Here is an 11,552-nt window from a genome sequence, read left to right as displayed (position 1 = left end):
GGCTAGAGTCAGAGTACCCTCCTGGAGGGTGAATCCACAAAAGGTACCTGGACCAAATGTCATCCCAGGCCAGGCGTTAAAGACATGTGCAAACCAACTGACTGGAGAATTTAAAGGCACCTTCAACCTTTTGTTTATGTGAATCATGGATGACAACGCGGCAGAGAGATAGTTCTTGAGAGAGATAGAACACCTGGCTGAACAGTGGCACAACAATAACCTCGTGTTCATCATCAACAAAATCAAGGAACTAATGGGTGAAGAAAGGGACTGTCAGGAGACCATTGCTAGTTTTCATTGGTGGGTTGGCCATGGAGGTAGTTAGCAACTTTATATTCCTGGGCATTAAAATCATATATGATGTGTCTAGGCCACAGCACAGAAATAATCATGAAGAAAACACGCATTGCCTCTATATTTTTAGAAGTTTAAAGAGATTTGGCATAACACCAAACATGCTAACAAACTTCGACATTTGCATTGCAGAAAATATATTAACTGGTTGCATCATGGCATGGTACGACAATTCCAAGGCACAGAAATGCAAGAGGCAGCAGCAAGTGGAGGCCTCACCTCTGTCCATCACAGACACAACTCTTTCTGCCATTCAATGCATGCTGCCTCAAGAGGGTGGCATCTATCATCGATCCCCACCATCCAGCCATGCTCTCTTCTCACTGCTCCGTCAAGCAGGAGATACAGCCAGCAATCCCACACCACCAGGTTCAGGAACAGCTTTCTTCCTACAACCATCAGGATCTTGAACTGACCTTCACAGCCCCAATTTCTTCTCGAAAAAGGAACTCTGCAGACCATATTTCTTTGCACTACCATGGACTTATTTTCTAATTTTGTTTTGTACTAATGCATTTCACTAACGAAAATGCGAAAACAAGCAGCCCCTCACGAGTCATGTGACCGCGGCTTCCGAACGCCGGGTTCGATACCTGCGTGCGCCAGTAGGCGCCGCTGCAGTTTCCCATTTGCCTGCTGATTACAAAGCTTAAACTTCAATTGAAGCCAATGGGGTTTCTGATGCAGTGCAGTTCAGTGGTAGAGTGTCATAACTTAGGTGACACCATGTGTCAGTAAGTCCCAGACCTCTTTGTTTGAATGTGTAAGCACAGGAGTCTGGGATGTATGGCCATTCAACAGTCTGAGTGTCAGTCATTCCATTTGAGTGGCTGGCAAACTCAGTGAGAAGCAAATCCAATGTGTTTTTCTACTTTGGCCGTTCTGGAGCTACACATCGGTTATGAAATGTCTGAGCATTCTCAGAAGCATTCACTTCTCTGCATTAGTCAATAAATCCTCTTGTATCGCAGTGGCCTACTTATTATATTTTATTTAGCAGCCCACGTTTTTTTTCCAGTGTGTTAGCAGGGCCAAAGCTGGAGGACTGTGCGTAGGTTTAGTCTTTATATTTAAGGATGGGTGGACTTACAATGGAGCAGTGCAGAAAAAGATTCACGAGATTGATTACGGGGATGCAGGGGATGACTTATGAAGGCAGGTTGACAGATTGCATTGCAGTAATGGGAGAATGATAGGTGATATAATTGAAACATGTAGCCTTTTGTGAAGGGTTGACAGGGTGGAAGCTGTGAGAATAAAAGGTTGCCCTTTTAAACAGAGACCACAAATTTCATCTCTCAGTGTTGCAAATCTTTGGAAATCTCAACATCACACCATTATGGAGGCATCAATGTTCATCATATTCAAGGCAAAGTCTGATAAGACATTTAAATTATGAGGGAATCAGGGAGTATGGCGAAAGTAGGAAATAGTGCTGACGTTGATACCTGACTTGTTGAATGGTGGAGAAGACTCAAGGGCTGATTGGCCTATCCCCGCTTCTGTTTCTTGTGTTCCTTTGGAAAGATTACTTCACTTGTTCCTTAGATTTTTTTAGCTGATAGAATTGTTGAATTAGACAAGGGTGGAGATATTTTTAATCTGCATCACAAAGTTAGCATAACAGGGTACCAGATTTTTTGAAAATCCAAGTGAGTGGGTTATTGATCAGGGATGGGATCAAAGAGAAAAGCTCACTATTGGCTGAAAGCATAACAGATAGAATAAGGTGACATGTGAAAAGCTTAGTTAGGTTAACTGGATGCACTGCAGCATCGTGGGAAAATCAACAGACATGTATCTGGAGATGAGAGGATTGAGATAGAATCCCATCACACAATTGGGGATTTTAATATCAACTAATTAAATAAAATGTGAATTAAAATGTCGGGGTCAGTAATGGGGACCATGGAACTCAGAATATCATAAAAACCCATCTGGTTCATAAATGACCTCCAGGGAAATAAATCTCCTGCACACATATATTCTGCCTTACATTTGATTCAAGACTCATAAATCATTTTGGACTTCTGAAGTGGGCAATAGAAAATTGGACAATACATCACCGTCTGGTGGAGACCATTTGACCCATCAAGTCAGCACCGATGCCTAGCGAGAGGAATCCTGCTGGTTTCCTTCACCCCTTCTCTTCCCAGATTCATTCAATTCAGTTCCTTATCCCGCTCTCTTCTGAATGTTACAGTTGAATTTGCCCCCACGCCCATACTGTATTTGGCAATAAATTCCAGCCCCTCAGTACTTACTGTGCAAAAAGGATTTTTCTCATGTCAGTTTTTTTTGTAATCACTTTCACTCCATGTCCTTTACTTCTTGACACTTAAAAAACAGTGTCTATCTATGAATTCCATCATGATCTTACTTTTCAGATGTTATTCCAACCTCTTCTGTACCAAGGTGCACAAACCAAGTCACCTTAGCTTAGAGCGCTGAACCTCCTGCTCACTTTTACTCTCGTTTCCCTTTTTTGGCCCACCTACCTGACCCCTCCATCTCTCTTTTCGTCCTGGCCAGTGGATTGTTTGTAGTTGATCACGTCGGTACGGCGTACAGACACTTCTAGAAAGTTAAACATCATTATTTTGTTTTCACTGTGTTCCATATGTTTATTAGTAGTGCACACTGACACCATTATGTCCACAAAAAGACATTGCCCCTCTCTCTTGTCTTTCTCCCCTTCTGCATTCAAATGTTGGCCTTACTAACAATGTTCGCATCCTGTATACAATGAATTAGTCAGTTAGATATGACTGAAAGAAAACCTGTTTATTTGAGACAAAATTTAGACTGTTAACCAGAAAAAAGTTAGACAGTTTTCCTCATAAGGATAAATTGTTTGTTAAACATTTTTTTCTTGATCAGCAAAGATCTTGTAACTTGAGAATCAATGAATTTTCCGTGTAATTACAGCACAAGGGCATTTTGCCTGCAAAGTCTCTGTCAGCCAAAGAAGAGCTGTTTTGGCTCATCCCACTTCCCAACGCTTGGTCCACATCCTCTTTGATTACAGCATTTCATGTTCATTCAGAACATTGCCAATGTGTTGCAGGATTTTGTTTCCACAGTCCCTTCAGGCAGTGAGTTCAACATCCCAAAAAACTATCTGGGTGAAAAATATTTTGCCTTGCTTCCCCTCTAATCCATTTATATTATACCTTTGAATTTGAGCTTACAGGACTTGATATTACAATCCCTACTATAATTGGCACCTTCTTACTATCTTGAGTGGGCGTAGGGGTAAAGACTTCATTGGGGTCAACAGGTGGGTACCCTCCTTCCTTGGTGGAGTACCCTCCTTCCTTGGTGATAGGCCCACGACACCTCCAGAGGGCTCAACAGCAACACCTGGCATCCCAGGTGCGCTCCCCTGCATTTTACCCCTCTTGCTGGTCATTTTGCAGCCCAGTTGGAGTCCTTCCTCTTCAGCCACAGCCAGTTGCTGTTTCGCTCGGCAGCCTCTGACAGCGACCTGGCGGCTTGCCGATAGTCTTGTCCTCGAACTCCCTTTCCCTTCAGGAGTCTGGTTGTTGACATGGCTACAAAACCTCTACAACCAACCTCTACAGTGAGCACCTGGGTACACCAGCCACGTTGTTCTGCCTCGGCTGCTAAGTCTGAATACTTCAGACATTTCCATTCATGCGCTTCACCAACTGCAGCCTCCCAAGGCACAGTTAACTCCATGATGTACAGGGACTTCTGTGAGGTTGACCACAAGATTAGGACCGGCCTGAGATTAGTTGTGATGATCTCTGGTGGAAAGATGAGCTTCTGGTCTAGATCTACCTGCATTTTCCAGTCCCGGGCAGTGTCCAGGAGGGTCGGTTCCTTTCTTGCAAATGGCTTCTCTGGAAGTTGTCCTGCCTTTACAAAAGAGGTGGTGTTCTAGAAACCTGGTGTTGGGGGAGGGAGGGCATTGGTGGTAGTTCTCCGTCCTTCCAAGTTAATCGGCAGTTGTCTCAGGACCTGATTGTGCCTCCAGGTGTAGCGGCCTTGTGAAAAACTGGTTTTGCAGCCAGTGAGGATGTGCCTTAATGTCGCTGGGGTTTGGCAGAGAGAACATGATGGATCTTCTCCAAGCCACTGGTTTAAGTTCTTGGCGGTGGGAAGAACATCGTAGGTGGCTCTGATGATGAAGCTAAGACGGCTTCCTTCCATCTCCCACTGATCCTTCCGGGTAAGCTTACGAAGCTCCAGGTAGTCCACTGGCCCTGTTTGGACTGTGAGACTGGCTTTGCACATCTCTCTGCCTCCTCTTGCTGACGGACCTCAGCAACTACCAGCTTTCTTCTTTGAGTGGATGTTGCCTTGTGCCATGTGGGTCGACTTGGCTCGATTCCAATCCCACCTCTTCCCTGCTGCACCTGTCCTACAATGTCTCCATGCCTGAGAGCAGATTTTGCTTGCTGTACAGCCTCCGATGGGGTCCACTTCCTCCCAGTTGCTGGTCTGGGAGCAGTCGCTCGTAGCCCTCATCTTGAGACTCGGTCAGGGTCATGTCCAGCTTCACTTTGGTGCATTTGTATTCTTCTGTGAGGCTAGAGGCAGGCAGTTCCAGAGCACAGTGTCCATACAAGCCGATATTGCTGAGGCAATGCGGGAGTCCAAGCCACTTCTTGATGTATGAACTGACTGTCCTCTCCAGCTTCTCGATTTTGGTGATGGGGACCTCGTAGACCATCAGAGGCCACATCAGACGGGGGAGCAATCCAAACTGCAGGCACCACAGTTTCAGCTCACCAGGAAGCAAGGTCTTGTCTATGCTAGCAAGGCCTTTGATGGTTTTTTCTCTCAGTTGGTCACACTGGTCTGAGTCTTTGAGGCTTGCATTGTACCACCATCCTAAACTCTTGACTGATAGCTCTGACACCATCGGAATGGGTGTTTTATCAATGTGGAATCGCTTGTCTACGATTTTTCCTCTGATGATGGATATGCTCCTGGATTTGCTGGGTTTCAACTTCATCCGGGCCCATGTTATGTTCGCATGAAGCTTTTCCAACAGGCGCTTGGTACATGCAATGCTTGAGGTCAGGGTGGTCATGTCGTCCATGTAAGCGTGAATGGGAGGTAGCTGCTGCCCAGACTGCAGCCGCTCTCCTCCTACGACCCACTTGGAAGCTCGGATGATCACTTCCATCGCCATGGTGAAGGCTAGCGGGGAGATGGTGCAACCTGCCATTATTCCCACTTCCAGTGATTGCCATGATGTTGTGTATTCTGTTGTTGTAATACAGAATTGCAAATCTTGGAAGTAGTTTCTGACCAGGTTTATAATGGTCTTTGGCACATGGAAGAACTCAAAGGCTCAGAGGAGAGAATGGGGAACAGATCCAAAAGCATTGGCTAGGTCCAGGAATAAGATGTTCAGATCTCTTCCTTCCCTTTTTGCAGACTGGATTTGATGCCATATCATGCTTGTGTGTTCTAAGCATCCAGAGAAGCCTGGTATACCAGCTTTCTGTACCGACATGTTAATCAGGTTGTTCTGTTTCAGGTAGGTTATCATCCTTTGAGCAACAATGCTAAAGAAGATCTTCCCTTCAACATTCAAGAGATTGATTTGCCGGAATTTGTTGATGTTTGAGGCATCCTTTTCCTTGGGGATCACCCAAGGAAAAGTATACTATTTGTTGTTGAGCTTGAATATAAAGACAAATAGAATCTTTCTGTTCACCTCATTTTTTAGAAGATGACTAATTCTCCAATTTACTTCGCTCCAAAGTAACCAATCCAAGCTATCCTCACATACCTGATCTAAAACTAAAAACTACTGAACAAAATTTGATTAGGTCATGTCATAAGGAACAGAAGTAGAACTAGTCCATTCGGCCCATCAAGTCTACTCAGCCATTCAATCATAGTTGATCTATCTCTCCCTCCTAACCCTGTTCTTCTGCCTTCTCCCCATAACCCCTGACACCTGTACTAATCAAGAATCTATCTATCTCCGCCTCAAAAATATCCCCTGACTTGACCTCCACAGCATTCTGTAGCAAAGAATTCCACAGATTCATCACCCTCTGACTAAAGAAATGTTTCCTCATCTCGTTCCTGAAGGAACGTCCTTTAATTCTGATTAGGTCTACTGCTTTGGAAATTTGGTTTCTTCCTGCAAAGTTTTGCATCGCCTCATCAGATCATAGTGTTTTAGTACAATTTCAGAAATAGTGAGAAACATACATGATGCTACTGTAAAAATCAACATACTGTATATCTACATTCTATTTAATTGAGACAAGATCTTAAGAAAAGTGGAAAGACATACTCTGGTTTGATTTATAACTGGCTTAGGCTTGATAGAAGCTTGCATAAATATTTCAAAACAAAACTTATTGATATTTATACCTTCATGGTTTTTCTTATTTTACTAAACTTTAAACGAAGCAATGAAATAGTAAATCATAATGCCATAAATTATTAATAGAATGAATAAAATTCAAAGTCCTCGATTTTTTATTACTGACCATAAACTAATAGGAAAAATGCCAAATGTATTAAAAACCCAAGACTGATGCTTTACAAAAAACATAAGCAAAAAATAAGACTACATTTTAAGTACTTTTTTCTGGGAATTCTGGTCTGAGCGGAATTTATTTTTAATATCTGATATGATGCGTTGTGGACACAATCCTGAATATCAAATATTTAGATCAGAAATGAGAGAGATCAACGCTACTTTGAATACAAGAGTACATTGCAACTCATGACCGGTAATTTCTCAATTGCACGAAAGTAAAATTGTGTATTTCTTTGATGAGAAGGGGCGTGATTCTGCTGGGAAAATTAACAACATTAATATTTTAGCAAGCTATTTACTTTGTCAGTAGTTAAATGCATCACACTTTCTGTGGCCATGTCAATACAATAATAAAGTGTTTGAAATAGTTATAAGGCAACATTGTGGCAGTGTTCTGAACTATGACGAGTGTTCTGGTCTGGAAATGTGAGTTGAAACAGGCCCGTACGAAGCTTTCCAAAAAGGGGGGTGGCATGACAGGATTACAAAACATTTAATGTGAAATAGTGTGCGCGCTGCGCACATCATGAGCGCGAAGCGTGAAGTCCCTCGATGCCAGGGTCCAGGGCCCGCTTAAGGGCCCTGGAAGCTCAGGGGTTTTAGATGCTCTCTGATGCATTCTGAGCTTTATTTTGGAGCATTTTTGCACCAAATTTATGACCAATATTTCAGAAATTAACAGGAATCTGAGAGGTAGCTTTTTCACACAGAGGGTGCTGGGTGTATGGAACGAGCTGCCAGAGGAGGTAGTTAAGGCTGGGACTATCCTAATGTTTAAGAGACATTTGGACACGTACATGGATAGGGCAGATTTAGATGGATATGGGCCAAACGCGTGTGAGTGGGACTAGTTTACATGGGACATGTTGGTCGGTGTGAGCAAGTTGGGCTGAAGGGCCTGTTTCCACACTGCATCATTCTATGACTAAAAAGCTAAGAAGAAAAATGAATGTAGATAAGTAGAGCAGATTTGAAAGAGGAGTGAAATGTAAAGGCAGAGAGAGGTTTATGGGTGGAAAGGAACATAGGAAAGGAGGGGGGAGTGTGGGCTTGGGCAGATGGGTGAAGGGAAAATAGACACAAAGTGCTGGAGTAACTCAGTGGGTCAGGCAGCATCTGCAGAGAATATGAATAGGCGATGTTTCACAGAGTGCTGGAGTAACTCAGCGGGTCAGGCAGCATCTCTGGAGAACATGGACAGATGAAATGTCACAGAGTGCTGGAGTAACTCAGTGAGTCAGGCAGCATCTACGGAGATTATATTTCGGGTCAATTCCGTTCTTCAGTAATATTCATGAAGTGGCATGCATAGACTTTCTTGAATGTTACCCAAACCATCGTGAGCTACTTTGTTACGGTGCTTGCCCTCTCCTATAATGTAGCTGCTGCCTTGGGTGATGTAGGACAGGACACGAGCTTTGGGACAGGGTGTGAAGCTGTTGCCGTCTGTCCCAGCCTGGTAAAAACCTGGATGGAGTGGATGTGGAGAGGATGTTTCCACTAGTGGGAGAGTCTAGGACCAGTGGCCACAGCCTCGGAATTAAAAGACATTCCTTTAGGAAGGAGATGAGCAGGAATTTCTTAAGTCAGAGGGTGGTGAACTGTGGAATTCATTGCCACAGACAGCTGGGGAGGTCAAGTCAATGGACATTTTTCAGGAGGAGATTGATAGATTCTTGATTGATACGGGTGTCAGAGGTAATGGGGAGAAGGCAGGAGAATGGGTTTGAGAGGGAAAGATAGATAGAGCCATAGAGTGATACAGTGTGGAAACAGGCCCTTCGGCCTGGACTAGTCCCACCTGCCCACATTTGATCCATATCCCTCCAAACCTGTCCTATCCATGTACCTGTCTAACTGTTTCTTAAATGTTGCGATAGTCCCCGCCTCAACTACCTCCTCTGGCAGCTTGTTCCATACACCTACCACCCTTTGTGTGGAAAAACCTACCCCTCAGATTCCTATTAAATCTTTTGCCGTTCACCTTAAACTTATGTCCTCTGCTCCTCGATTCACCTACTCTGGGCAAAAGACTCAACCATATCTATTCAAATCATGATTTTATACACCTCTATTAGATCATCCCTCATCCACCTGTGCTCCATGAAATAGAGTCCCAGCCTACTCAACCTCTCCCTATAGCTCTGGCCCTCTAGTCCTGGCAACATCCTCGTAAATCTTCTCTGTACCCTTTCCAGTTTGATGACATCTTTCCTATAACATGGTGCCCAGAACTGAATACAATACTCTGAATGCGGCCTCACCAACTTCTTATGCAACTGCAACATGACCTCCCAACTTCTATACTCAGCCTGACCCACTGAGTTACTCCAGCACTCTGTGAAACGTCACAGAACAGGGCAAGATTAGCAAGTTTGCTGATGATACAGATGTGAGTGGTTTTGCATATAGTGAAGATGGTTGTGAAAGATTGCAGCAGGATCTGGATCAATTAGCCAGGTGGGCAGAGGAATGGTTGATGGTTGCATGGTTCCTTGAAGGTCGTGTCGGAGGTATATCAGGTGGTCAAAACGTATTTTGGCACTTTGGCCTTCATCAGTCAGAGTATTGAGTATAGAAGTTGTGAGGTCATGTTGCAGTTGTATAAGACGTTGGTGAGACCGCATTTAGAATATTGTGTTCAGTTCTGGGCACCAGGTTATAGGAAAGATGTCAAATTGAAAAGAGTACAGAGATCCCCATCCTGGATCAGTCCAATCAGGGATGTGTCGTCCGCAAACTTGAGAAGCTTGACAGAGGTGTCTGTGGAGGTGCAGTCATTGGTGTGATGAGAGTAGAGGAGAGGGGAGAGTACGCATCTTGCGGTGCTCCTATGCTGAGCGTTTGCGGGTCCGAGATATGCTTTGCCATCTCACATGCTGCTTCCTGTCTGTCAGGAAGCTGGTGATCCACTGACAGAGGTGTTCAGGCACAGTCAACTCAGAAAGTTTGGAGCGTAGTGGCTCTGGCACAATGGTGTTGAATGCAGAGCTAAAATCAACAAACAAAATCCTCGCATAGGTCCCCTGGCGGTCTAGGTGCTGGAGGATGAAGTGCAGGCCCAGATTGACTGCATCATCCTCAGATCTATTGGCCCAATATGCAAAATGCAGAGGGACCAGCAGAGGGATTGTGATATTTTTCAGCTTGGCCAGCACAAGCCTTTCAACGGTCTCCATGACTACAGAGGTCAATGCGACAAGCCTGCAGTCATTAAGACCGGTAATCCTTACCTTTTTGGGTACAGGGACAATAGTGGAGACTTTGAAGCAGGCAGGGACAGTGCATCTTTGCAGAGACTGGTTAAAAACGAGTGATTGGGTGTGAAGTGTTGGTGGGGGTGGGAAAGGGTCCACTCTTTTCATTACTGGAGTCTTGCCTTAAGTAGGTGTGAGGTGGTGAATGGGAAGGAGAGGGTGCAGGGTCCATTCTTTGCAGACTGGGATCTGGCTGTGTTTGTTGGGGAGGGGGTACCAGGGTTATGTTTCTGATTTTCAAACCTGCAGTAAAACTCATTCCGGTAGTTCGTCAGCTGACGATTGTCCAAAGAGCGGGGGGCTTTCCACTTATAGCTGGTGATTTCTTGCATGCCCTTCCAAACTGAAGAAGAGTCACTAGCGGAGAACTTGCTCAACTTCACAGAGTTCCTTTCCTTGACAGCTCCGATTCCTCTTCTCAGCTCTTTAATAATTAGGCTATCTTTAAACTCATTAACGATTAGGCTATCGGCTTGACGCATATTTGCACCCCCCCCCCTCCCGATCTCGAAATGGAAATGTTACATCTGTATATAATGATCCCATTAAAATGTATATTTATGTCAGTATTGTTATTAAGGAAAAGAAAGCAGTTTCAATTGTTTGATATTATTTGATATTGTTTCCAATTAATCATATGGAGGATAAAATATAATAGCTCTAAAACCTACCTTAATTTTGCAATCTCACTAAAGATAATCCCCCTTTCCCTCTTCCTTCCCCCATCTCTCTCTCCCCTCCCTTCCCCTCTCTCTCTCCCCTTCCCACATCCCCCCCAGCGGGGGTGGTGTGGGTCCAGCGGGGGTGGCATGGGCCCAGTGGAGGTCAGCGGGGGTGGCGTGGGCCCAGTGGGGGTCAGCGGGGGGTGGCGTGGGCCCAGTGGGGGGTCAGGGGGGGTGGTGTGGGCCCAGCGGGGTTGGCCTGGGCCCAGTGGGGGTGGCCTGGGCCCAGCGGGGGTTGCGTGGGCCCAGCGGGGGTGGCGTGGGCCCAGCGGGGTGGCGTAGGCCCAGCGGGGGTGGCTTGGGCCCAGTAGGGGTGGCGTGGGCCCAGCGGGGGTGGCTTGGGCTCAGCGGGGGTGGCTTGGGCCCAGCGGGGGTGACGGGGGCCCAGCGGGGGTGGCGTGGGCCCAGCGGGGGTGGTGTGGGCCCAGCGGGGGTGGCGTGGGGCAGCGGAGGTGGCGTGGGCCCAGCGGGGATCAGCGGGGGTGGCGTGGGCCCAGCGGGGGTCAGCTGGGGTGGCATGGGCCAGTGGGGGTGGCGTGGGATCAGCGAGGGAGGTGAAGGGGAGCGGGTCTGGTGTTGGGGTTACAGCCGCTGGGTTCAGATTCAGCCACTCCCGCCTGGCGACGGGAGGACGGTCTCCTGGTCGCCAGGTGCCGCGGATGGAGATGCCGGACCAGGCGT

The sequence above is a fragment of the Amblyraja radiata genome, chromosome 7 (assembly GCF_010909765.2).
Source record: "Amblyraja radiata isolate CabotCenter1 chromosome 7, sAmbRad1.1.pri, whole genome shotgun sequence".
Classification (NCBI taxonomy): Eukaryota; Metazoa; Chordata; class Chondrichthyes; order Rajiformes; family Rajidae; genus Amblyraja; species Amblyraja radiata.
Note: the sequence above shows the minus strand (reverse complement) of the source record.